Raw genomic sequence first — 27,944 nt, 5'->3', positions numbered from 1 at the left:
AAAGTGTGCTATTCTTTTTTAACATTGAAAATAATCTAGATATCCTATAATAAAATAGAGATATTGATACATGTAAATTTTTCTTTTAAGAATTTTAATCATAAAGAAAAAAAATTAATCGTTTTCTTGTAACCCCCTTGATATTTCCCCCCTTCCCGCGTTATTCAGCAACATACATAAGAATCGGGATCGGAGTTTGAATTTGATACAAATGGCATGAGGGTGGAGCATGATGGAGGACAGTAGTTTCGTCTGAATTGTTCCTGTTTTTTTCCTATCGCTAGTAAAAGAATTCAAGTGTATTATAAATGAATAATGATTTTGTGGTGCCTGATATCGTCTCGGCTGATGTATACATATAAAATATGCCGCCGTCGACCTACACCGAGTATGGCCTTGGGATTTAGATGACTGTCGACTTAGGATGAAGGTAAGCAAAAGCAGATAATGAACAGCCTGGCTTAATTATCACAACAAATTTATATCAACTTCAGATAAACAGATGAATTAGCTGGTCAGTGTATAATAATGGTGAAATATTGACCAGCTTGTTGACCTAACTATGAAACATGATTTTTAAATTAAAAAGCAGCACTGTGACATTATACTAATAATTAAGAGGTTTTAAAATCATTTCTAAAACACAATATTATTTTTGAAATTGGTTAAAAAATAAAGAGGTTATGATTATTTTTCAGTTTTCATTTTTTTTTCAAATTTTGAAACAAAAAGTATTGCCATTTAAAAGAAATCAGACAAAGTATACTGAGTTGCAATTCCTTATTTTGCCAAGTACTTTAAGGTTCATTGATACTCTGATAAGAGAGATAACTCTTAATGACATAAATGTCTATTATTCCTTTATAGATTTGTCAAGTTGAAATGTCTTTTTTTGTTTAATTTTGCCCCGCAAGCTATAATATCATTGTTTGTATTTTACTTATAAAATACATTTCTGTTGGAAAGTCATCTGAATTAAAATAAAATTTTATGTAAGTAAGCAGAGGTTTATGTACCTTAAGACAATGTTATATAAACAAAAAAAAAAATATTTTGAGCTGAAATGAATGTTTGAATATTTGTGAAGGAATAGTAAAGGTTTATAATATTCGATTAGAAATAGGGTATTCAAATATTCAATCACTTGTTTAAACTCTTGTTGATAAAAATTTGATGTTTAAGATTAGAACTTAATTTAATTTTACTTTTATTTTGACTACTCTCGAGATCTAATTACAGTTAGAATCTGAACATAAAAACTAGGGGATACATGTATATGATTAAAAATATAAACAAAGAATGCAAAATAACTATTCTCAAGGTAAATCATTACATAAATGTCAAGAATTATTTCATTTTCACAACATGGAGTTTTATTCAGGGCTGAGAACAACAAATTTGTTATCAATCAATGATCATTAAATTTCCGTATGTTTTCTGTCAAGGGTTTTACTAAATCTTGCAAGTGACTTGTGTATACATGGTATACGTGTAACAGGAAAGGAGAAAATGTATGGCTGGACCAGGAATTGAACCCGGAACCCCTACATCACAAGTCAGGTGCTCTACCGACTGAGCTACCCAGGCCAATATCCACTGCCCAAACCATTACATTCCTCCCTCCTTAAATTGTCTTCGCCCTCGAAAACACAACCAAGTTCTTATTTGCCCCTGGCGGGACTTTCACCTGCAAGTCTAGGGGTGGTCAACGGCACCAAATCTTTAACAGGAAAGGAGAAAATGTATGGCTGGACCGGGAATCAAACCCGGGACCCCTGCATCACTAGTCAGGTGCTCTACCAACTGAGCTACCTAGGCAGATATACACGGCCCAAACCATTACACATTTATGTTTTCTCTTATTAAAACTAAATAATCCTGAAATCAACTTATTTACTTTGATTATATAAAAGACATTCACTGTATTAGACTGATTACTTAAGTAAGTGTCATTTTTAGTTAGCAGCATGTTTAGTGTTGTGTAACACTGAATAACGTTTGAATCTTTGCTTTTCTACAGCACATGTGCAGGAAGCAATTTCAGTTGGGGGGGGGGGGGGGCACAGCCAAACATTTTCAGTGGGGGGGGGGCACTATCAACTACCAAAATTCCTTGACAAGCAAAAAAAAAAATAGTATTCTATATATCGACAAAATTATTGGGGGGGGGATGCCCCCCCCCCCTCCCGGGTTCTTGCGTCCATGATGTGTCATTTTGTAGCCTGCAGAGCAGAGTGACACTTACATGTAGGGATCACTTTACCCGGTGTCTGACTGTCTGTCTAGCTGTCTGTCCTCACGTCTGTTACACCTTATATCTCAAGAACTGTAAGAGGTATGGGTTTCATATTTTGCACATGTACAGCTTGGCACTATGGCTTTTGCATTTTACCATGGTTACCAACCTCTTGACCTTTGACCTACTTTTTGAAATATTTTACTGTGTCGATATACAACTTATTTTAATTTCAATTTCATTAATATTCATTTTAGCTTTGAGGGGTTGAAGATTTGTATTTCGATTTGATTATTGGATTCCATCACTGACAGTCTTACTATGCATGTAGCAAATAAATAGCTGACAATTCTTACATTTATTTACATCTTTAATGAAGCTAAAAGCAGGCGACACATGTGTTCTGTGAAACACTCTAGTTTTTACTAATCAAACTGTGAAGACTTCATTGTAATTTCCATTGAAAGAAGTTTATAAATTGTACCATGCTAAAATGGTTTCCTGAATGACTCCGACAATGAGTACAGAAATTAAAACTTTTTTCCCACCACATTATGGCAATTTTCTAACCTTGCATCAGAGAGAGGTCTATCCAGTAAATAATGTGAGATCATTTAAGCACCATGAAAAATATTGTCATGCCGTCTGTAAAAAGTTTCCATCAGCTTGTTTCTCAAATGTTTTACTGACAGAAATTTATTAAATTTATTATTTATTATCATGATTATATGTAGCATATATTTTTCATCTCACCTGAGCTCAAATGAGCTTTTCTGATAACATTTTGTCTGTAGTCTGTTTGTCCATCTAGCTGTCTGCTTGTCCCTCTGTCTGTAAACTTCTCAAATTTTCAACTTTTTCTCCAAACCCACTGGGCCACAAAGCTTCCTTGAATGAAGGAATTCAAATTTGCTCAAATGAGGGTCACACCCTCAATCAAGGGGAGATGATAAATAAATTCATGTAGTGAAAATTTGATGGCATATTTTAAAAAAATTTTCCACTCAAGATCTAGAACCTCTGGGCCAAAAAAGTTTAAGCTCATAGGACACTTTCTTTACATAGTGTAGATTCAAGTTTGCTCAAATAAGGACCCCTGGGGGTAGGGTGTGTGCCACAATGGGGGATCAAATTTTTTAAAAATGAATATGATCTTAAATTCACTGTCAAGGAATTTTTGTTACATCACACAAAGCTTTGTGTCCAATATTTCAGACTAAAGATATCACTCTAAAAATTGTTGCAAATTGAAGATTAGTATCAGGACCAAGTCACCTAGGAAGGCCGAGATAGTTGCACTTGAAACAATTAAAATACAATTAAAATTTAATTCATTAGTATTGAGTGATGTAACGGAGACACTTCAAATTTAATTCAAATTAATTTATTACAACTGCGTTATATCTTACTTGTGACACTCATTTTTGTTCCTTTGTATACAAAATTTCTGTCCATTGTTCTCATTTACACTCAAATCTAAAGACTAATGCATAAAAAGATCACCTTCTGTTTCAGACGTAACAGGACACAAACTTCAGCACACAGAAATGAAAATTTTCTCCAGAATTAAAATTAATTGAACAAATTTTTTATTAAAGGATTTGCACTTACATTCTGGCATTTTTTGCTCAAGTTTGCATAATCATATGGCAAAGGAAGAAAATTATATGCCTCATTTCAACATATAGAGATGTAACACTGGACACTGAAGCCTTCTGGCAAACTTTTTTTTTAAATTTACTTCACTGTTAAGTTTTTACTTTGAATCAGATCACAGGAAACTTTAAGAAAATTTTAACTTAATAAATAAGTAAACAATTGAACAAATTTTCAGTTCTATTTAAATAATATACATTGTATTGTATATGCCCCTTTCTACACAAACGTCATTTTATCTTCTGTCAAGAGATCAATCTTGATTTTATCGGAGTTAAAGAGTCACAGAAGAGATCCGTGGCCATTCTATGACCTGAAAAGAAAAGAAAAAATGGTGAAAAGGTAGTTTGACAAGGATATTAAGATCTATACTCATACTTTGATAGTGATGTAACATTGATCTCATGATATTTTCACAAATTTAACTTGGACACAAAAACTGGTGTCCTATGTTACATCTTGTAATGAAGTTTAAGCATGGCAGAACAATGTATAAAACACACTATTTCACTCAAGTTTATTGTGCGTTTTGCACTTCTTAAAACAACAATTAGGTATTTTTGTCAGAAGCAAATCAACAAAAAAAATTTGCACATTCATAAATAGTGATGTAACGATGAAACTTAATAATCTCGTCAAAGTTACATCTTTTATAAATTTTCAGATATTTTCTAAAATTTTCTAAAATAGAGTTTATAATGGTTATAACTTGATACAATTAAATTAAGCTCAATCAGTTGAAATTTAATCACATGTAAATGAACATTTTTAAATTAAAAGATTTAGGTCATACTTGATTGGGGGGCGTGATGTAACTGTGGACACAATCAGTCCAACCATAGTGTGAAAATAAATAAGCATAATTCTTAGATTAGTGTAGCATAGTTCAATATTTACGGTTTATTACAAAATTAATTCTTATTTCTTTGCAAACACGCAAATCTGGCATTTATATTTTTCAAAATACATCCTTAAATTGCTGAAAAAGATGAGGTCCCAAAAAATGAGAGACGTAACATGTAAATGACCTACCTACTACTCGCGTCTCCTGTCATCATTTTCTTGGAACTGATCCAACACGTGCACGGGTCTCACCAAAAATGAAAGTAGAGACCAGAAAATGTCATACAAACAGGATGTCGTCCTCTGGTCACCCGAGTATTTGATGTATGACACGTGTATACAGACGTAACATTTTGAAACGAAAATACATATAAAATTATGATGATTATTTTTGAAATAATACTTTCAAAATTTGAACACAGCCATAGTTCGTAAATCTTTTACGACACTCTAATTGCTATAAATAGAACATATCGATCGAAGTTTCCTTCTGTTGTATCTGAAAGCGGCTGTGCGCGAGACGTAACAAAATTGACACGAAATGTTACATCCCCAAGCATAAAATTTAACCATTGTTTAATTTAAAAGTATTCAATATTTTTTTTAACAAACCCAGTAAATTTAATAAAAAATTTGTGTATAATAGACGAATCAAGAAAATTAGGTGGAATGATTTTATTTACTGCTGCTATTCCTTCATTTCTTCGGACCATATGAAAAAATGTCACAGAGATTGTCCACAGAATTGCATCAAAAACAATCATTACAAGTTTGATTATTCGCTTGACAATCATTAAAACATCATTAGTTATTAAATATGATCATCAGAAAATTAGTAAATAAGTTTATTCATCAAAGTTGTGAAACAAAAAGAAATAAATGGCAATTTAGATAGACGTAACGAAAATTCCTTGACAGCGAATTTAGGATCATATAAAGGGGTAAATTTTAAAAATCTTCTTAAGAAAAGCTGAGTCATGTTTAGTCATGTTGATATGGAAGCATGCTCAAGTTAGGCCATCATTAAAAATATCTTTGTTTCCCCTAACCGACCCTAAAATCTCAAGTTGGGTAGGTAGGTAGGTAAATTATTTTCTTTTCTGACCATGCTGACAGCAGTTTTGAAAAAAAATACATTATAAAAAATTTAATAATAGAGAAGTTAAGCAGATGACCGTGTACGTTGACATGTACGTGAAGCTAGGGAAATCCCCTAATTTACTGCGATTTACGTCATCGGATTTGCATACCGCGTAATTCTACAAGTTGTACACAACGTGTAGATTCATAAGTACATGGAGGTAAGAACGTGTACCTTCTTAAACTCAAATTATGGTATATATTTTTCAGGCGATGTTTGTTGTGCTATTGAGAGTTTTTTACTTACAACTTTGTATCTTTTTGAATCAAAGTCATAGAATTATTTGATAAAAATGGATTGTAAAATGACTTGTTGAAATGACTTTTACAGGTACCAGTACACGTACAGTTTGTTAAACAGAACACGATGTTAGTTACGCGTACTTGTAAAAACATTTCTGGGTTTACATGTTCACGTAGATGCACACGGTCAAATGCTTAACCTCTCTTTAATAACTTTATAAATAAGAAAGAACAAAAGAAACCAATTTTTAAACTGAATATCATACAAATGAAGCAACATGTATGGTAAATTAATTCAGAAATATTATTCATTTGAACTTGTGAAATATCTCAGGCCAGCGTATATTTATTGAAATAGAATATTTACAAAAAGACAAGATTCGCAAATACTCAACCATAGGACACCCGAGAGTATTTTCAAACCTACTATCATCTTTGAGTTCTTACACAGACAAAGTCACAAGGGCCTCGCTTGGCGCAGTGATTCTAGTATTTCGTTTTGGAGTCACGACGTAATTCAGGAGCTTATTCTAAGTCACAAGTCCCGACATGAGACGTGGAATGAGACCCTAAAAATGTAGGTCCAGTGTTGCAGTATACATGTAGATGTTGGCATGAATAATACCCCTTACCAGTGGTGCCGCGGATCCAGAAATTTCATAACGGGGGGGGGGGGGGGGGCAGTAGAAGGCAGGGGGTTTGGGGGCTGCATTGAAGCCTCCAGTGGGTCTAGGGCAAAGCCCTGGTGGGGATCCGACAAATTCTTACAAATAAGAGATGTTTTCCCCTTGATTTTAGCATAATGGACATATATGTTCTACATACAGAAAATTCAAACGGGGGGCGGGGGCTGGATCCGCCTTTGCTTACTGATGCTTAATGATCAATGGCCATAAGTTCCGAGTAAAAGTCTAAATAAGGAGTCCTACACCAGGCAGGTGTTCAAATATTGTAGGCCTAACAATTTTTAAAGGTATTTTAAAGCAAAGAAATGATCTATTTTCAAGGGCCTAACTTAAGAAAAATACCATGAACGTCTCAGGAAGCCGTACATTAAGCCAATTTTAAAGATTTCAACACTGTCTGGAAAGAGTGTGGTTTGGTTGAATTAAATAAAGTTTCATATATCTTATGTTATAGTCACAAAGTTTTCCCAATAAATAATAGGAATGAAGACACGACATCTGAATTATATTTATCAAGATGAAATGATTATACAAAGACATTTACAACTCCTGTGATCCTTTATAGTAAAAATGGGATCATACATGAAATGTTTATTAGATCAAAATGAAATGAAATGCACTGAAATTTATTGATATGCATAAACAAGGTGGGCCCCTGCTCATGGGGCAGGCTTTGCCATGCTTACTATGTATGTTAATTTTAGAATACACATTTGTAAATACCATCTTAACACTCCTTAGTCATGATATATTTAATTCACAAAATGTTTCAAGATTGTAGGATTCTAATAAGTTAAAGATATACAAGTTTGATACTTCACCATTGTTTTACAACATGATCTAACCCTCTGTGGTCACATGTGGGTGAGAGTAAAACAAAAGCCGCCGTTCTGATACAATGGATTTTGATGAAACTGTATTTTATAAACATGATAAAGTTGATAAACAATAAAAAAAAAAAAATACTTGAATAATCCTATTTAAAAAAAACTTTTCAGTCGGCATGATTTAAGTGGGTAGGTTGCATTAGGGGAAACAAAGGTATTTTTTATTTTGGCCTTTCTAGTGTAGTTTCCAATTTTTTCAAATCATGACTCCTGGGGACAGGGTTGGGCCACAATCCAGATCAAAGTTTTACAACGAAATATTAGGAAAAAATCTTCCTACGAACAGAAAAGCCATATTTAGACATTGATATGGAAGCATCCTCAAGTAGTTTAAATTCAAGTTTGTTCAAATCATGATCCCCAGGGGAAGGAAGGGCCACAATAAATCTTTAGGCCAACAATAAAAAAATGATTTGTTTGATGTACTCTGACTGGTCAACGCGTCGAAATCGCCCATACCCAATTTTTTTTTCAGCACATTTTTTAGCTCACCAGAGCCGAAGTCTCAAGTGAGCTTTTCTGATCAAAGGACAAGATATGGTAACGGCTGAATCTGGCCCCTTATTTGATGTAAAAATCAGAACACAGTTAAAATTGTGATAGTTTGTAGTTAAGAACTTAAAATGATGCTTGTTTTAAAACCAGCACTAATTTTGATTCAAAGCTTACACGGAGGCCACAAGAGGGTGCAGAAGTAGGACATTTTTCTGAATTTCCTCAATTCTGGTGGAATTTCATCAAATTTGAGATACTTTTCACTTCAGGAAACATAGAGCACAAGCTTGCCGATCTGAGATTTTTATACATAAGATACATCTGATACTAGTGTCTGAAATATATAAATTTCATAGATAGGCAAGCTTGTGCTCTATGTTTTCTGAAACAAAATGTGCTGTAAAATCGATGAAAATTTGCAGAAAAATGGGAAAATTCGGAAATTGACATATTTTCTGACCTTCCTATGACCTCTGTGTATCCCATAACTTAGAACCAAGACTCATTCTGTGACAGGGGTGACATCAGGTTTTTATTAGCTCACCTGAGCCGAAGACTCAAGTGAGCATTTCTGATCACATTTTGTCCATCGTCCGTCTGTCCTTCTAGCTGTCTGTCTGTCCGTCTGTAAACTTTTCACATTTTCGACTTCTTCTCAAGAACCACGGGGCCAATTTCAACCAAACTTGCCAAAAAGCATCCTTGGGTAAAGGGGATTCAATTTGTTCTAATGAAAGGCCACTCCCCCTTTTAAGGGGAGGTAATTAAGAATTAGTGAAAATTTGGTGGTATCTTTTAAAAATCTTCTTCTCAAGAACCACTGGGCTGTAAAAGTTGAAACTTATGTGAGACCTTCATTACATAGTGTAGATTCAAATTTGTTCAAATCATGACCCCATGGGGTAGGGTGGGGCCACAATGGGGGATCAAAGTTTTACATAGGAATATATAGGAATAAATCTTTAAAAATCTTCTCCTCAAGAACAACTAAGCCATGATTAGTCATATTGATATGGAATCATCCTGAGGTAGTGTAGATTCAAGTTTGTTCAAATCCTGACCCCCAGGGGTGGGTGGGGCCACAATGGGGGATCAAAGTTTTACATAGGAATATATAGAAAGAAATCTTTAAAAATCTTCTTCTCAAAAACAACAAAGCACAATTAGTCATATTGATATGAAATCATCCTCAGGTAGTGCAGATTCAAGTTTGTTCAAATCATGACCCCCTGGGGGAAGGGTGGGGCCACAATAGGGAATCAAAGTTTTACATAGGAATATACAGAAAAAAATCTTTAAAAATCTTCTTCTCAAGAACAACAAAGCCACAATTAGTCATATTGATATGGAATCATCCTCAGGTAGTGTAGATTCAGGTTTGTACAAATCATGACCCCCAAGGGTAGGGTGGGGCCACAATGGGGGATCAAAGTTTTACATAGAAATATATAGAAAAAAATCTTGAAAAATCTTCTTAAGAACTACAAAGTCACAATTAGTCATATTGATGTGGATTCATCCTCAGGTAGTGCAGATTCAAGTATGTATCAAATCATGACCCCTGGGGGTAGGCTGGGGCCACAATGGGCAATCAAAGTTTAACATATTAGGAATATACAGAAAAAAAAACTTGAAAAATCTTCTTCTCAAGATCAGCAAAGCCTTGTTAAGTCATATTTATATGAAAGCATTCTAAGATAGTGTAGGTTTTACTTTGTTCGAATCATGACCCTCAGGGTTAGGGTGGGGCCTCAATGGGGGATCAAAGTTTTACATAGGAATATATTGGGAAAAACTTTAAAAATCTTCTTCTAAAGAACAGCAAAACCATGTTTTGTCATATTGATATGGAATCATCCTCAGGTAGTGTAGATTCAAGTTTGTTCAAACATGACCCCTGGGGGTAGGGTGGGGCCACAATGGGGGATCAAAGTTTTACATAGGAATATATAGGGGAAAAAACTTGAAAAATCTTCTTCTAAAGAACAGCAAAGCCTTGTTAAGTCATATTGATATGGAAGCATCCTCAGGTAGTGTAGATTCAGGTTTGTTCAAATCATAACCCCCAGGGGTAGGATGGGACCACAATAGGGGATCATAGTTTTACATAGGAATATATAGGGAAAAAACTTAAAAAATCTTCTTGAAACAGCAAAGCCATGTTTTGTCATATTGATATGGAAGCATCTTCAGGTAGTGTAGATTCAAGTTTGTTCAAATGATTGGGGGGGGGGGGGGGAGGGTAGGGAGGGTCCACAATGGGGGATCAAATTTTTAACAAGGGAATATATAGGAAAAAAATCTTTAAAAATCTTCTGCTCAAGAACAGCAAAGCCATTTGTTAAATATTAATATGGAAGCATCCTCAGGTAGTTCAAAATCAAGCCCCCCCCCCCCCCCTTTAAATTTTTCAATACTGAAGTGATTTGTGCATTTTCCTAGCCAATGTGCTCAGGTGAGCGATGTGGCCCATGGGCCTCTTGTTGATAAACTATTGCATCATTCTAAAAGACACGCCAAACCAGGGGCCAAAAAGGGGTCTTAGCCTATCTTGTCCTTTGTCTGTTGTCTGTCGTTGTTGTCTTTGTTGTTGTGGTCATTGTTGTCATAAACTATTTACATTTTCACATTCTCAAGAACCACTGGGCCAATTTCAACCAAACTTGCCACAAAGTATTGTTGGGTGAAGGGGATTCAAGTTGTTCAAATGAAGGGCCACACCTTCTTCCAAGGGGAAATAATAAAGATTTCATGAAAAATTAATGGCATCATTTAAAAATCTTCTTTTCAAGAACCACTGTGCTTGAAAATATGAAACTTATGTGAAATCATTGAGAGGAAGTATAGATTCCAATTTGTTCAAATCATGACCCCTGGGGGTAGGGTGGGGCCACAATGGGGGATCAAAGTTTTACATAGGAGTTCATTGGGAAAACCTTTGAAAATCCTCTTATCAAGAACAGCAAAGCCATGATTGGTCATATTTATGTGGAAGCATCTTCAGGTAGTGTAGATTCAAGTTTGTTCACAGGGATTTTTCTACACCCAATTAAGGTCCGAATATCGGCCCTTTCCCCTATAAAAAATTACCCGATTTTTTCCCAATTTCAGTTGCTTTTTTTCCAAAATAAAACCATTGTTTTTAGCTCACCTGAGCCAAAGGCTCAAGTGAGCTTTTCTGATTGAAATTTGTCCGTTGTCTATTGTCGTTGTCGTAGTTGTCGTTGTCATAAACTTTTCGTATTTTCATCTTCTTCTCAAGAACCACTGAGCCAATTTCAACCAAACTTGGTACAAAGTATCCTTGGGTAAAGGGGATTCAAGTTTGTTCAAAAGAAGGGCCTCGTCTTCTTCCAAGGGGAGATAATTATGAATTCATGAAAAATTAATGGCATCATTTAAAAATCTTCTTCTCAAAAACCACTGTGCTTGAAAATGTGAAACTTATATGGAAGCATCCTCTGGTAGTGTAGATTCAAATTTGTTCAAATCATGACCCCCGGGGGTAGGGTTGGGCCACAATGGGGGATCAAAGTTTTACATAGGAATACATAGGAAAAATCTTTAAAATTATTCTTCTCAAGAACAGCAAAGCCATGATGGGTCATATTTATATGGAAGCATCCTCAGGTAGTGTAGATTCAAGTTTGTTCAAATCATGATCCCCAGTGGTAGGGTTGGTGGGGCCACAATGGGTGATCAAAGTTTTACTTAGGAATATATAGGGAACATACAAACAAATAAACGTAGGAAAAATCTTTGAAAATCTTCTTCTCAAGAACAGAAAAGAGTCATATTTAAATGGAAGCATCATCAGGTAATGTAGATTCAAATTTGTACAAATCATGACCCCCCCCCCCCCCCCTTTAAGCCAGTTTTATATTTAAGCTTTTCAACACTGAACTGATTTCTGCTTTTTCCTAGCCAGAGTGCTCAGGTGAGCAATGTGGCCCCTGGGCCTCTTGTTGTTAGATTGAATTTTTTATATACGACTTATCGAAAATGGAACGCTTTTGTTCTCAGTCATCCAGACTCTTAAAATAATAGCGAGGAAGAGCAGATTGTTATACCCCCCGCAAACGAAGTTTGGGGGGGGGGTATATTGGAATCATTATGTCCGTCTGTCTGATCGTCCATCTGTCTGTAGATGGGATTTTGTCCGGAGCATTTCTTGGAAACTGTTGCAAGGATTTGTCTGAAAATTTGGACACTTATTATTCGCCATATAAAGGTGTGCACCTGGTATTTTCATCAAGGTTGGATAATTTTTTTGCATTTTACAGGTTTTTTTTTCATTTTTGGGAGTTGATTTTATCAACTATCTATGCACTTCCCCAGAACAAACAGTGTTTCGACCTAATCACTCCTGCGAGAGAAAAAAATCATCAATGGAAAATCATCGCCACTGACAAGAAATAGTAAATCAAAATGATCAAGAATTTGATGAAATACATGATCTGTTCTTTAATTATCAAGAGAAATATATATATATTTTAATTTCAATACATTGAAAATATTTGATGCTATGACTAGCTCTAAATAACAGTATTTTTAGTTGTAAATTTTCCCACACTCGTCCACAGTGCGAAAGGTTTCAATAATGTGCTTCAGCCTCTGATATGCGTGATATAAAGACGTGATCAGTAATGTAAAAAGACCTTTGCTGGTTGCGCTGATTGGCTGACAAAAACTCTCACTGATGTAAATTTTTAAAAATATCTCCAGGAAACCAAAACAGAACCACAGAGGAACAGGGAGCTGCTAACAGATATCGTTACCTTGAGTCTTGAGTTCATATTGCATTGGCAAAATATATCTCAATGAATAATTTGTCTCTTTCATTCGATAGCGGACAATATTGATTATCAGTTTAACACAATTTGTCGACAAACAAAATTGCATTTATTCATTTAACGTGTGAAGTTTTATTTTATTATTATCAGCCAGGAAAGTACTAGTTTGTAAAACTAGCTTCTCAATAACAACAGGATTAATAACCAGATAAACTTCTAAATGCATCTTGGTATACAGAGAACTGTACCTAATTGATACAGACATTGATGTAAACGCAACATCTAGCTGTTATGTTTACGAACATGTATGATCGTGACTGATTATCACAGCGGGTATTATATTATAATTATGTGCTTTCGAATTTCTAATATGTGTTAAGTTCTATAGCCACAGATAAGAGCAAAAGTGACATACTGGACAAAATTAACATCTGATTTAGCAGCCATTTACTTTGTGCCCGGAATTATAATTATTGATAGTATACACAGGCCGGATTGATTTTTATATGTGTTATATATAAGGCATGCTAATTACATTTGCAGGAATGTTGTGCATGTAATTGTCTCAATAATAAGTTCACTGGGAAAAGAACAGGATTCGGAGTGGAATCTTATTCAGATTCTAACATAGAATAATAAAAAAAAGATACAATTAAAAATGGATTATGCTTAGCAATAAGCACAGGTCTAGAGCTGTGGACGGACCCCCCCTTTTTTTTACGGCACCTCATTGGTTCTTCGACGATCTTTACATATATAATATTCTTCTATGAAATATTCACAAAGTATTACAGTTGGAAAATCTAAATAAATATAATAAAATTAGCCCTTTATCTAAATTCACACTCTCTGATACTATAAAAGAGAACACTTCTGGAGAACACAAATTTTGTAAAAGAAACCCCAAAAAATTTAAATTATCAATATTAATACAGGTGACTCTCGATGGCTCGATCTCCGATCTCTCGAAGTTCTCGATCTCTCGAAGTGAACCTCCGGTCCCGTTTTTTGTTTCCTCTATATAACTAAGCAAATTTACTTCTGATCTCTTGAACTTCCCATCTCTCGAAGTTCTCTATCTCTTGAACCAAGATCTGGGTCCCGTTACTCACAATTCATTGTTTTTTTAACTCTCTATCTCTCGAAGTTTTGATTGCGCCTGTGTACACGCCATTCAATCGTAAAATTAATGCAGCTTGGACTTACCTGGATAACAGTGAACGTCTGAGGCCGGCATGGAGGTGTTAATTGGGTATTTACATAGATGAAACTAGTCGCCCGCGTGGCGCATTGGTTAGAGCGTCTGCTCTAGAGTCACGGAGTAAGGAGTTGATCCTTACGTCGCGGGTTCGAATCCCACTGTGGGACGTGCTTCACAATTTATTTTGACTTGATAGCAAGACAATATTTTTTAGAAAATAATTTAAGAGATGTATCAATAATTTTCCATAGATTATGAAGTTTTATCAGAGTCTACATACTCCCAGTATGACAAACATTGCACAAGATATCCTATTTCAAGAATTGAAAGCCTATTTAATACGAGAAATCTGGAGAAAGACCCGATCAAGCCCGGGAGTTAGCCACACCGACGATTGCTATTCAAGTTTCATGTAATCATGAAATGAGAACAAATAAATATTGAAACTTAAAGAGATCATTTTATATATTCAAAATAGGATCATTGTTGTTGAAATCAAGTGAATTACCTGTAAAATACGAACGAAAAGTCGGAAAACGTGCAATGACATTATCAACATATACTTCCGGTATTTATAATAGTAGAACAATGATGAATTGAAAATTTTGGATTTCATTCACTCTCTGTCTCTCGAACCCCTCGATCTCTCGAACTTTTCTTGCAGTCCCTTGAACTTCGAGAGATCGAGAGTCACCTGTATATGAAACATGAATACAAATTTAATTACCGTAAGTTTGGGGTATATGTCGATGGGGTATATAGGTCGAAAGGCTCATTTTCAGCCGTAATTTTTAAAAAATCCTTAGATAGGACGATTTGGAAGATAGGACGAGGCTTTGTTTATCGACTTTCTACAGATTCTTACGTAGAAACTACGTATCAGAACATGTAAAGGTCTTTAACTTAACCCGTGATATTAATATATGAAGAAAATAAACTGGTATTTTTATGAGCACAGCATTTTGATAGTGTTTTACACAAACATAGTTAAAACTTCCTTGAATTGTGATATAACGCATTTTCTCCAACTTCCCTGTTCAACGCCGTCGTTGTTTGACTCCGTCGTTAAACACATAAATACGGTAGTATACAACAGCTATAATTAGGGAAATACCCGAAATCAGACAATAATCATTTCCATTTTAGAACATCGTGGACACATTCTTTTATTCCGACATTATTTACCGGGGTACAATATTAAGTGCGATGACCGCCATTTTTATATTTCTTGTCCAGGGATTTGCTAAAACACGCAAATGACTATTACATGTAACAGTGAGCAATTGAAATTAATCATATTAACATGCTATAATTTTGCTTAAGATATTGTTGTAAAAAAATTAATTTAATTGAGAGTATATTCGCAATTTAACAGTCATCAGGAATTTCACAGTTTTGTTTGTTCAATGATGCATAGCACTAAAACCCCTGTAACGGCACGTGGATCTGTTAATCATGCCCCGCAGGTGTTTAAACCAACAGGTGTTAACACCTTTGTGTACACAGTGTATATCCCTCTATCTGACAGACAATTAAAATTCTATTAGAAACCAATCTTTGTATAATTCGGTCTACCCCTTGGAATATAAAACAAAATAGTTATGACTAGCGGTATATTTGGTAAATAATTTTAGGAATTTACCGGCAACAGTTTATTTCACACATTTTACATTTAAATAAATATCACAAGACAATGAAAAAATATTTAGATATACTATTTCAATTAATCGTTACAAATAAATGGTAAAAAAAAAATTCAATTGCGATTGTGAAAACTCCTCCGTATTTTAAACTTTGATACGGTTGCGGTTTTATTTTTAGTAAACGATTGCGACTTCCAACTTCACAAGATGGACACAGCATGTTGTAAATATACTTTGAGACATTATTGATGATATAATAAGTTTTTTTTGTACATCGACGGATATTTAATGAAACTTATTTTGTAAGAAATCAATGGAATAAATATTTAATTGTTTGTTTTTTTTCTCGGTAAAGTAATTTTAAAAAATACGAAAATGGCACAGATTTGCTTTAAAATTGACGTAAATTTTACTGATTTTGGGGCATTTTTCGTAAACTTGGGCCTTTGATAGGTCGATTCGTTAAATAGGACGACCCCAGCGGTTCTGAGAAAAAAAGTATCGTCCTATCTTCCAAAACTTACGGTATATCCTCATCATATGACATCAAAGAAGTTCAATATATCCCTGTCAAGAAACAAAAAATTCAGGTTATTATTTTGGATTTTTCTGAATACAAATACCTGTATCTATGTGGAACAGTTTGCTTCTCATGCTCTTTCTCTTTTACTCAAAAGAATATTAACTTTATCAATGCTCCTTAATCTAGATATTAAAACCATCATTTACATTTCTTACCATTCTATTAACCCCTTGGCTATATTTTATTGTATGCATATGAAATTTGGGGCTATTTTAACAGATTTACTTTTTAAAAAGCATTCCTGGCCGTACAACAAAGAAGGTGTAATACAAAAAGAGGGTGTAATACAAATTATTCCGCGATAAACTAAAAATTTGAAAATCAGTACTTGATGTACATAAATACGCAACTAATTTTGCCGTTCTCTCTTACTTGGGTACATTTCCCCCACACTTTGACATTGTAAGATCAATGATAAGCAATGATATGATGTTTTTCACAACAGGTATATTGTGAATCAAAGTTACTATTTGAGAAGAGTCTTTATTCCTGATTAATGAATATCCGTTATTTTTGTGATATTTTTCAGAATAAAAATTATCACTCTTGATTTATGACACATGCATAAAAATTTGATCATATCCTCATCATATGACAACAAAGAAGTTTAGTATCCCGTTGTCCAGAAACAACTGCATTTTCCCCACTGGAATTGCAGTTCATTTTATTTCTAAATTCTGCGCATGCCTTAATTAAATGTGATTTTCAGCCATAATGACACTTTCTTGCTGTTTGATTCTCGCACACTAAATCTGAAGCATTAATGTTACATAATTTGAAAAGTTGCGTACAAGGTTTCAAATTAAATTTTAGACAGTCATTAAAATCAACTCCCATCAGTACTTTCAGTACTTTGATTATTATGTGGTTTTGTCCGGATCTGTTCCCAGAGACTATTGCATAGATTTGTATGAAAATTCGTACACTTATTATTTACCATATGAAGATGTGCACCTGGTATTTTCAACATTATTTGATAATTTTTCTGCATTTCACAGGTGTTTTTTTTTTTTTTCATTTTTATTGACTTAGTCATTTCGGGTTCATGTCTAAGGTTTGAGACATAGCTTTGAGACACAGCTTAAAACTACTCATTAGAACTAAAAAAAAATCACAAAGTGTTAAAAACAACAGTTTTTACATTACACAGCAGATAGTGTAAATCCATTTGTCCCTTGGAGTGGACATGCATCCAGTTAAGAACCCTCTCTACACTGCACACTATAAAGTTCTGATTCTATGATATTTTTCTGCTGTTAGAGTGATCTGCCTTTAGATCTAAATTCCAATAAATTGAAATTTACAGTATATTACTCAATTTGCTCAATTATGTAATTTTATGTATATTACTCAATTTGTAATCAATTCTGAAGTATTCATAACATTTTAGTAGCCAAGATGAATTAGTTGAACACTTTATTTGCATGTATTTTCTCCACGGAAGTAAACAACAGGAATTTCTGTTCATTGATACTTGAATGTCCTTAAACATTTTTCCTGGAGGTAAATGCCATGTACCATATATTGAAAATTAAATAGATAAGCTCAATAATTACAATTGCATTCAGTATAATTTTCTAAATGTCCAAAAAAATTAACATTTTGCACTGGTGTATAGAGGGTCCTTAAAGATTAATTAATGAGTTCAGTGTGGGAAGCTGTTAGGGCTCTCTGATCAAGCAGGTCTTATCTATATCTCCTGTGAATAGGGCAGAAAGAAATAAAGATCTCTGTTGTCTAAGTCTCCTAATTGTAATTTATGTCTGTCAAAATACATAGTTACTGGAACCAGCCTTTTATTTTTAAAATGAGTTTGATATAAAGGTATTAAGATCAATTTGATTTTATATAATTAATTATGATATTTTTTTTTCAACAATCAATTTGCAGAGTGTCATGCATGTCTCACAAAGATGACAGATAGTTGCAAGCTATTTTTTCAATGTAATAAAAAACACTGTAATTATTAGTATTGATGTTTTATTAGGGTGCACCTTAGTTTCATTCATTAAAAAAATATAATGAGTAATTAAAATTTCACTCTAAATGTTTAGGCAAATTGTGAACACCTCTCACATCTAGAAAACATTAGTGATTCGGTACCTTCTCTGAAAAATCCAGCGGGGGGTATTTGTCCCTTTTGGACAGTTTAGTTTTGTGCATTTACAAGACATACAAAAACACATGGATCATGTCTAACGTTAAACTTGTGTGTAAATACATCGTAAGAGAGTGTAAGATGCATGTAAAATGGCGAAACATAGCTTTATTTGTAAATCCAAGTACCAGTAGTTCTACAACAAGCATCCTTTATTCCACGAAAATCAAACTTTCTACACTTGGCATACGCAACTAATATTGCAGGGTAATTGCAGCAATATGATTAGGGTAATTTAGAAAGCTTTAATAATGAGACAGAAAAAAATGATATATTGTTATAAATCATGTCAGATTATTCCATCTTCAATGGCTATTATGAGCAGGATTTTCTCTTATGTCTACCATTATGGCAAAAAAAAAAAAAAAAATGGAAATATAGGACGGTCACAATGACAACTTTCAAAGATTGAAAAAAGTTAAAATGTAGAACTGTTGTTATTTTGTAGTAAATATTTTGAATAAATGATCTTACATTTACTTATATATTTTATTTTAACCTTCAATTAAGGTTAATTTCAATCTGATTGATTTTTCCCAATTTGACACAAATGTCAATGATTTTTCCTAATAGTAAAGGTCCAGGCCCCATTTAAAAAATGTAGAAAAATCACTGGTTCAAATTATGACCCCAGGGGGTAGGGTAGAGTCACAATTTTGGATCCAAGTTTTACACAGGAATACATTATAAGGAAAAATCTTGTAAAATCTTCTCAAGAATAACAAAGCCCTGATTGGTCATATTTATATGGAAGCATCCTCAGATAGTGTAGATTCAAGTTTGTTCAAATCATAACCCCCGGAGTAGGGTGGGGCTGTAATTGGTGATTAAAGTTTTACATAGGAATCCGTAGGAAAAATCTTTAAAAATCTTCTTCTCAAGAACAGCAAAGCCATGATTAGTCATTTTTATTTGGAAGCATCTTCAGGTAGTGTAGATTCAAGTTTGTTCAAATCATGACCCCTTGGGGTAGGTTTAAGATCTTCTTCTCAAGAACAGCAAAGCCATGATTGGTCATATTTATATGGAAGCATCCTCAGGTAGTGTAGATTCAAGTTTGTTCAAAACATGACTCCTGGGGTAGGGTGGGGCTATAATGGGTGATCAAAATATTACATAGGAATACGTAGTCGCCCGAGTGGTGCAGTGGTTAGAGCGTATGCTCTAGAGTCACGGAGTAAGGAGTTGATTCTTGCGTCGTGGGTTTGAATCCCACTGTGGGACATAGAGACCGGTCCTTCGGATGAGACCGTATAAACTGAGGTCCTGTGTTGCAGTAGGTGTTGGCATGAAAAAGATCCCTCACTGCTCAATGGCTGTAAGTGCAGGGTATAGGACAAAATTTGCAGCTCTCCACCGGCAAGTGGTGGCATCTCCATATGAGTGAAAAACTCAAGAGAGGGACTTATAACAACATACAAACAAACATAGGAAAAATCTTTAAAAATCTCCTTCTCAAGAACAGCAAAGCCAGGATTAGTCATTTTGATACAGAAGCATCCTCAGGTTGTGTAAATTCAATTTTGTTCAAATCATGACCCAGGGGTAGGAGAGGGGAGGGGGGGGGGCATAATAGGCGATCAAAATTTTACATAGGAATACATCAGAAATTTTTTTTTATCAAACTTCATATGCTGATAGATATTGATGAGAGCTATGCAACTGCATCAACATTTTTTGACCTTGACCTCACTTTTTTTAACTTAGTGTTTAGCTCACTTTTTAAGATACCATTCAAGATAGTGTAATCAAACTTCATATGTTGATACATACTGATGTAAGCTATTCAACTGCATCTTCTGAGCCAAAGGCTCAAAGAGCTAATGCTATGGCCATTTGTGTGGTGTGCGTAAACTTTTTAGAATATGGGCCATAACTCAAGAACCCCTTGGCCAATTATTGTCAAATTTGTCACAGGGTATCCTTAGCCCAAGGGCTCCGGTTTATACTAAAACTAGGGTTGTGACCCTTAAACAAGGGGAGATAATTAGGAAAATAATAACAAAAGTACTAGTTGCTAAAAAATCTTCTTCTCAAGAACCACTGGGCAGATTATCACCACAACTTATACAAAATGATGAGGATATGTTGTAGATTAAAATTTGCACGGGGATTTACCCTGGAACTAAGGGCTTGGTCTCAAGGTCACTTCAAATTTGACCAAAAATTACATTTTATTAAAATGTTGATATTCTGCTTACTATAAGGACTAGAATCATCAAATCTCGTCAGTTGATGCATCTAAGGACCTCTTATCATGTTGACTCAAAAGTAGGTCATGGTGACCTACTTTTGAAATTTTGAGGCCATTCTTTTTCAAAAGGATTTAGAGGCATATTTTGAACAATTTAAGGTCTTTAATCATCAAACTTTGTCAGTTGATGTATCTTTTGATCTTGGAGTACGTAGATAAAAAAGTAGGTCACCTTGACCTACTTTTTGAATTTTATGGCTAATCTTTTCCAAAACAATTAAGGTCATTAATTCGAATACTGAGAGGTTTAGAACCATTAAATCTTGTAAGATGATGCATCTTGGGACCCTAAAACATATTTATTAAAAAGTAGGTCCGGTGACCTACTTTTTGAACTTTGCAGGCATTTGATTTCAAAGTGTTTTAGAAGCATAATTTGGACATTTTAAGGCCTATGATCAGAAAACTTTGTAAGTAAATACATCTTGGGTCCTCAAAAATTGTCAACTGAAAAGTAGGTCATCATGACCTACTTTTCAATTTATATGACTATAATTAAATATTTCAGGTACTAATTGGCTAAGAATCATCAAACTTTGTCAGTTGATGCATCTTGGGTCTTCGGAGTAGGTCGACTGAAAAGTAGGTCACCGTGATCTACTTTTTGAAAATTTATGGCTTTAATTAAATATTTCGGGTACTAATTGGTTTAGAATCATCAAACTTTGTCAGTTGATGCATCTTGGGTCCACAGAGTTTGTCAACTGAAAAGGAGGTCACTGTGACCTATTTTGAATTTTATGGCTTTATTTAAATATATTAGGTATTAATTGGCTTAGAATTATCAAACTTTGTCAGTTGATGCATCTTGGGTCCTCAAAGTATGTCATCTGAAAAGTAGGACACTGTGACCTACTTTTGAAATTTTATGGTTATAATTTTAAAGATATTTTAGGTATTAATTGGCTTAGAATCATCAAACTTAGTTGATGCATCTTTGGTCCTTAGATAATGACAAGTTATAAGTAGGTCACTAAGACCAACTCTCAGGTACTAATTGGCTTAGAATCATCTTGGGTTCTCAGAGTGTTTCATCTAAAATGTAGGTCATGATGACCTACCTTTGGAATTGCAAGGGTTTATTAGATCACCTGAGTCACTCAGGTGACCTATTCTATCTGTTTTCATCCGTCGTGCGTCGTCTGTCGGTCGTAAACTTTTGAACATTTTCAGCTTCTTCTCTTGAACCACTGAACCAATATCAACCAATTTTGGCATATAGCAGCAATGGGTGAAGGGGTACAAAAATTGTGAATTTCATGGTCTCTGCCCCCCTGGGGCCTGAGGGATGGGGTAAAACCATCAAAATTAGTGCTATCTTTAAAAATCTTTACTCCTGGACATCAAGCAGTCAAACTGTTGGCATGATTGTAATAAGCATTGCACCCTCTACCAAAACTATGAAATTTATGGCCCCAGGGTCAAGGGTTAGGGTTGGGCTATATACGAGGGGCATTTCAAAAGTTCTGGCAACTGGTGTGCAGTAAATTAATGAGCATCATTATCATAAATTTAATTATATCAATCCCTCAAAATAGACTCCGTTGACCTGGACACACTTTTTCAGTCTTGAAATCCACGTGGAAAATGCTGCCCTATAGTCCTCTTTCGGTATACGCTTCATACACTGGAATATGGCACTTCCGACTGCATGACAACTTTGAAATCGCCGTCCTCGGAGGGCTTCTTTGATAACGGCATTCAACCAAAAATCGCATGGAGCTAGGTCAGGACTGTAGGGTGGATGTGGTAAAACAGCAATACCATTTTCCTTTAAATATTTGGTTACTACCTCAGGGTTCTCCACAACGGGTTTTACCATGGCGGCCCACCATAGTTAAATTTATGTGCGCCATGGTTAAGCGAGCTGCGCCATGGTCAAAATCGGCGGTCGCCATGATTAAAATTTTATTGCATTTCAGTATTGACATCTACTTTTTGATGACTTGAGTAGTTAATTGTGTTTATACTACGACAGCCATGCACCTCCATGCCTCGATAGAAAGCGGACTGTGCTAAACAAACACGGTAGTTGATCGGCCACAATGCTGTGAAGCGTGACAATGGAGAGTCAATCAGCTGATGATCAATATCTTGAGAGTTAATTAACCTATACACATGTAATTTCGGGGAGTTCCAATATGTTCACTATAAAGATTTACAAAAAGAGACATAACGAGCAATAACAACATGATAATTGACAAGCATTCAAGTTTCTGAGCCCAGAAAAAGTTAACCGTTGAAGAATTTCCTATTCTTTGTATTTAATCAATTCCTCATGCCCTGTTTTTCAGTATCTACTATTTTATCTTTTTTTGATAAAATGAACGCAATTGCCAATCGCCGTCTTAGTTTTAGAGTTACCTCCCGTTTTTATGAAACATCGCTTGGCGCTATTTTTAGCACTGGGGCACATGGAGAAGTAAACAATAGAGGAAACTCGGTGAAAATGCAATACAGTTTAGAAAAAAAAGCAGAACAGAGAAAGCAATATTACAGTTATGTCAAATTTATGCCCCTGGTTATATTAAGTTACTTTTACCATGTATGCCATCAGTATTAGTTTTCATAGACCATGCAGTTAAAAAAGGTAAGGCTATGAAAGGATGTCGGTGTTTGTTCGTCTGTTCGTTTGTGTGTGTGTTAACTTTTTTTTTCAAATTACTACCCATTCATCAGTTTTAGTAATATTTAAATAAAATGTTTCATACAAAAGGCAACATCGATTCTGTATATCAGTTTTTGAATAATGTTGCCATGGCTACTCTATCAAAATATATATTTTTTTAAATTCCTTCAAAATGTTCGTACAGTTTTTGGCCAATTTTGGCACATTTGTAAAGTAAGATAAATAATCCTTTTTTTTTATTTTAATTTTTTTAGCTTAAAAATTATTGGTTATTTCAACTTTATGTGTTGCAGTTGTTAATTTTTGTGAAATCAATCATTGATTAATGAAGGTTAGGAAGTCTAACACGCATTCGTGTTTTCGGTCACATTTCGCCTTCGCGCAGCTTCCTCCATGGTTAAATTTTGAAATGTGGAGAACCCTGTACCTCTGATCTATGGGCAGGTGCGTTGTCATGGAGGAGCTTTATTCCTCTAGTACTGGTTGTTGGTCGGGTCGTTTTATAGTGCTCTACAACCTGAGACAAGACATTCTCTGCATAAAATTGACCAGTAACACTGCTGTGTTCTGGAACCGGAACTTGAGCAACAGGGCCTTTAGAATAAAAAAATAACGCATACATTACTCTCCGGACAGACCGGTTTCTGCGTGCAATTTGAGGCCTTGTATCATTTTCACCAATCCAAACTTTATTATTGTATCCATGTTTCATCACCAGTTACAATCTCATTTATTCGCCTTTGGTCACAATCTTCATAAATTGTTAAAAACTGTGAAGCCATTTCTACCCGGATGCGCTTTTGCTCTTCCGAGAGAAGATGCGGCACCCATGGAGCACAGACTTTCCTAAGCTTTAAGTTTTCCTTTAAAATAAGAAAAACTGCTGACGAATTAATGTTAGTTAAGTCTGCTATTTCCTCAACTGTATATCTAGCATCATCAGCTATCATATTTTGAACAGCGACAATTTCTTTTTCGCCATATGCACAAACTGGACGCCCCGAACGGGGGTCATCTTCAATTGATTTTCTACCCTCTTTTAATTGAACTACCCATCTTGCTACTGCTCGATATGAAAGAGCATGCTCTCTATATACTACATCTAATTCGGCTTTTATTTCTGTTGCCGTAAAGCCAAGCAATGAGCAAATTTTGCAATGCGCTCTTTGCTCAACCAAAAAATTGTTCTTCTTATCAGTCATTTTTACGCCCAGTATACAGAGTATACCTAATTATGACGTCATTTTATCAGACCTATACGTCATTTTGAATGTAAAATGACATCATTACTAATGCATATTTGCCTAAGCTTTACAGTGGTTTCGGAGTCATTTAATCCGTAACGTAGTTAAAATTTTATATACCAGTTGCCAGAACATTTGAAATGCCCCTCGTAGATCATATAGTGAAAGTGCATTATTTCTTTGAAAATCTTCTCTATTCCTGGGTATTATTGAAACAAATTGAATACATAGTTATGATAAGCAAGGGTGACTCTACCAAAATTGCGAAATTCATGGCCCCAGGGTCAGAGACTCTGGTACTATGGTGGGGCTATATAGATCATATAGTGAAAGTGCATTATTTCTTCTTCTCTACTCCTGGGTATTATTGACAAAAAAATAAATACATAGTTATGATAAGCAAAGGTGCCTCTTCCAAAATTGTGAATTTCATGGCCCCTGGATCAGGGGTTCTGGAATTAGGGCGGGGCTCTATCTATTATATAGTGAAAATGCATCAATTCTTTAAAAACTTCTTCTCTGCCCCTGGGTATTATTTAAACATACTAAGTACATTGTTATGATAAGCAAGGATGCCTCTTCCAAAATTTTGAATTTCATGGCCCCAGGGTCAAGGGTTCTGGTGAAAAGAGAGGGGGGGGGGGGCTCTATGGCTCTATTGATTATATAGTGAAAAAGAAAAATTTCTTTGAAAATATTCTTTTCTACTTCTGGATAAAAAGCAAAGAAGCTAAGTGTATAGTTATGATGAGCAAGAGTGCTTCTTCCAGAGTAGTAAATTGCATGACCCTTGGGTCAGATGTGCTGGTGTAAGGGTGGGGCTCTTGATAATGCATGAATTCTATTAAATAATCCTGTCTGCTCCTTAGTGTCAAGCAGATAAACAAAGTGATTACTTATGATGTGCAAACCTCTGGTCCCAGGGTGAGAGGCTCTGGTGTTTCTCGGTGTGGAGGGGGGGGGGGGGGTCTATTGATAATATAGTGAATCTGTAGTAAAAATGCATTATTTCTTTGAAAATCTTCTCTGCTCCAGGGCATATCGGAGGCAGAGGAAAAGTTTTAATAAGGAAGGGTATTTTTACCAGATTTTTGAACATCTAGACCATTTAGTCAAGTGTTCTGGTCCTGGCCAAAGATCTATTAATTTGTATTCTACTGAGAGGATTTATTCCCCTTTGCCATTTACTTTTGATAATTAATCACTGTAAATAATGTACTTGAAAGGTAAATAGAATAAGAGAATTATGCAAGAATTTTCTTGTATAATACAAAAAGTACTTCCATAGTTTTAATGATCAGGTAGTCTTGTAAGTAAAAGATAAATAAAAATGAGACAAAAATAACTTGTCTCATTAAAGACCAAGAGAGGCCAATGTAAAGATTTACTTAGGGGCTTCAAATAGAAGTGATAGGTTGTACAGTTTATCAGAAGAGCAATTCAAGGCCCTTGGGCCTCTTGTTGTCCTTGACCTTTCCTTTGACCTTGATCTCACTTTTCTTAAATTAGTGTTTAGCTCACTTTTAATGAAATCATTCAAGATATTTTTATCAAACTTCATATGCTGATACATACTGATGAGAGCCTTGAGCGCTATTCAACTGCATCAATATTTTTTTACCTTGACCTCACTTTTCTTAAGTTAGTGTCTAACTTCATGTGCTGATACATACCTTGACTTCACTTTTCTCAATTTGTGTTTAATTCAGTTTTAAAGAAACCATGCGTAATATTATAATCAATCTTCTTTTGCTAATACATACTCATCAGTCAGGGGTGAGACTGAAATCCGTCATTTCTGAAAAATGATGGATAATCGTCATATTTACTAACTACGTATTTTCGTCATTTTTGTCAATATGACTTACTATCGTCATATTTTCTTTTTCAACTTAATTCTTCTATCCTGGTTACATAAAAGCGAAATTTGAATTCACCGCTGAAAGAAGAGTGTTTACGCAAGTTTCATTTCATCCGGGTCACTAATTACTGCCGACCACGTGCGTTGGAACATCACATGGAAGGTGAAAGTTATTATTTAGCGGTAAAATGTCGAATTTTGGTAGAACTAATTCGCCATTTTTACATGGCTTTTAAACCTATAAAAACATATAGTACACCATCTGGAAGAATACGTACTTGTAGAGAAAAGTCTCGACAAAAAGTTAAAGCCATAAAAAAGTAGTGCGCCCGTAAAACAAGCGAGACATTTCAGTGTGCCCAAACCCTCCATTTTGAAAAAAGACGGCATATCGTCATTTTCGTCTTCTTTCCTATGTAATGCAAATAAATTGACAAATAACTCTTCCACTCTTATTTTTGCTTGGGAATTTTGTACTGTCGACATAACCAGTATTGTAGTCAACTGTATTAGAGAAATGAAGTTTGTTTACGATGTTTTTTGTCCTTTTTTCGGTTGGTGGATCTAACATTTTTCAAAGAGAGGTAACTCAGTATTCTAGAAACACTCTAAATTTTTATGACTGTTTTACATCATTTTCTTAAAAATGATGAGTTTAAGTCATAATAAAAATTTTATTTTATGACTAAAAATCGTCATTTTAAAAATGACGGATTTCAGTATCACCCCTGACTGCTCATGTTACCTTTTCATCTATATCCAACTTTTTAGATTTAAATTTCAATTTTAAAGAAACTATTCAAGATATTCTCATCAAATTTCATACATTAATACAAATTTTCATGCTGCATTACTAATATAGCCTCGGCGGGGCATTCATGTCCTATGGACATATTTCTAGTTTCTCATTATTTTAGAATAGAATTGGCACAGAAATACATGTAGGGATGTTACAAAAGTTGTAATTCATTCTATAAGTCAGTAGTTCCACATTATTTGTTATGATTTTATATATCAAATAAGAATAAACATATTTATATTACAACTAGAATAATTTTATCTTTTTAAACTACAGGGTTCAGTAACAATTGCAATGTTTTTCCGCAATAAAAATCATGTAATTAAAAATGTTTAAACATCATACTTATGTGCAGAAAATATTGTAAGAAACTCATTAGTTTTACTTAATGCATGTATATGTATCGTCTTTCTTAGGCCAATTTTGGAACATTTATTTTATTATTTATTTTTTTATTCATGGATTTGTTTATTTATTTGTTTTTTGGCACCTGACATTAGAATGCAGTTGAATATTTTCAATGCAAGGAAAAGATCAGAGGCATTCCGAATAAATCATTCATCTTGCATTCACCGTTCGTTCACCATTCACTT

At 34.6% G+C, this 27,944-nt stretch overlaps 1 long non-coding RNA gene and 1 other non-coding gene across 2 annotated transcripts in view; one reads left to right on the top strand and one right to left on the bottom strand.

Annotated features, from left to right (window-relative positions):
* The first annotated feature begins 229 nt into the window (after positions 1–229).
* LOC133200574 (uncharacterized) overlaps positions 230–27,944 on the top strand; it is a 44,093-nt gene continuing 16,378 nt past the window's right edge. The window contains exon 1 of the long non-coding RNA XR_009722960.1: positions 230–430. This is a non-coding gene — a long non-coding RNA (uncharacterized LOC133200574). The remainder of the gene's footprint in view (positions 431–27,944) is intronic.
* Trnat-ugu (transfer RNA threonine (anticodon UGU)) lies at positions 1,515–1,588 on the bottom strand. Its single transcript has one exon. It is a non-coding gene; the product is annotated as a tRNA-Thr (tRNA).

This window comes from Saccostrea echinata, unplaced genomic scaffold (genome assembly GCF_033153115.1).
Source record: "Saccostrea echinata isolate AGI-Se365-2 ecotype Australia unplaced genomic scaffold, CSIRO_AGI_Sech_v1 ptg000040l, whole genome shotgun sequence".
Lineage (NCBI taxonomy): Eukaryota > Metazoa > Mollusca > Bivalvia > Ostreida > Ostreidae > Saccostrea > Saccostrea echinata.
Note: the sequence above shows the minus strand (reverse complement) of the source record. Positions and strands in the feature narration are given on the sequence as shown.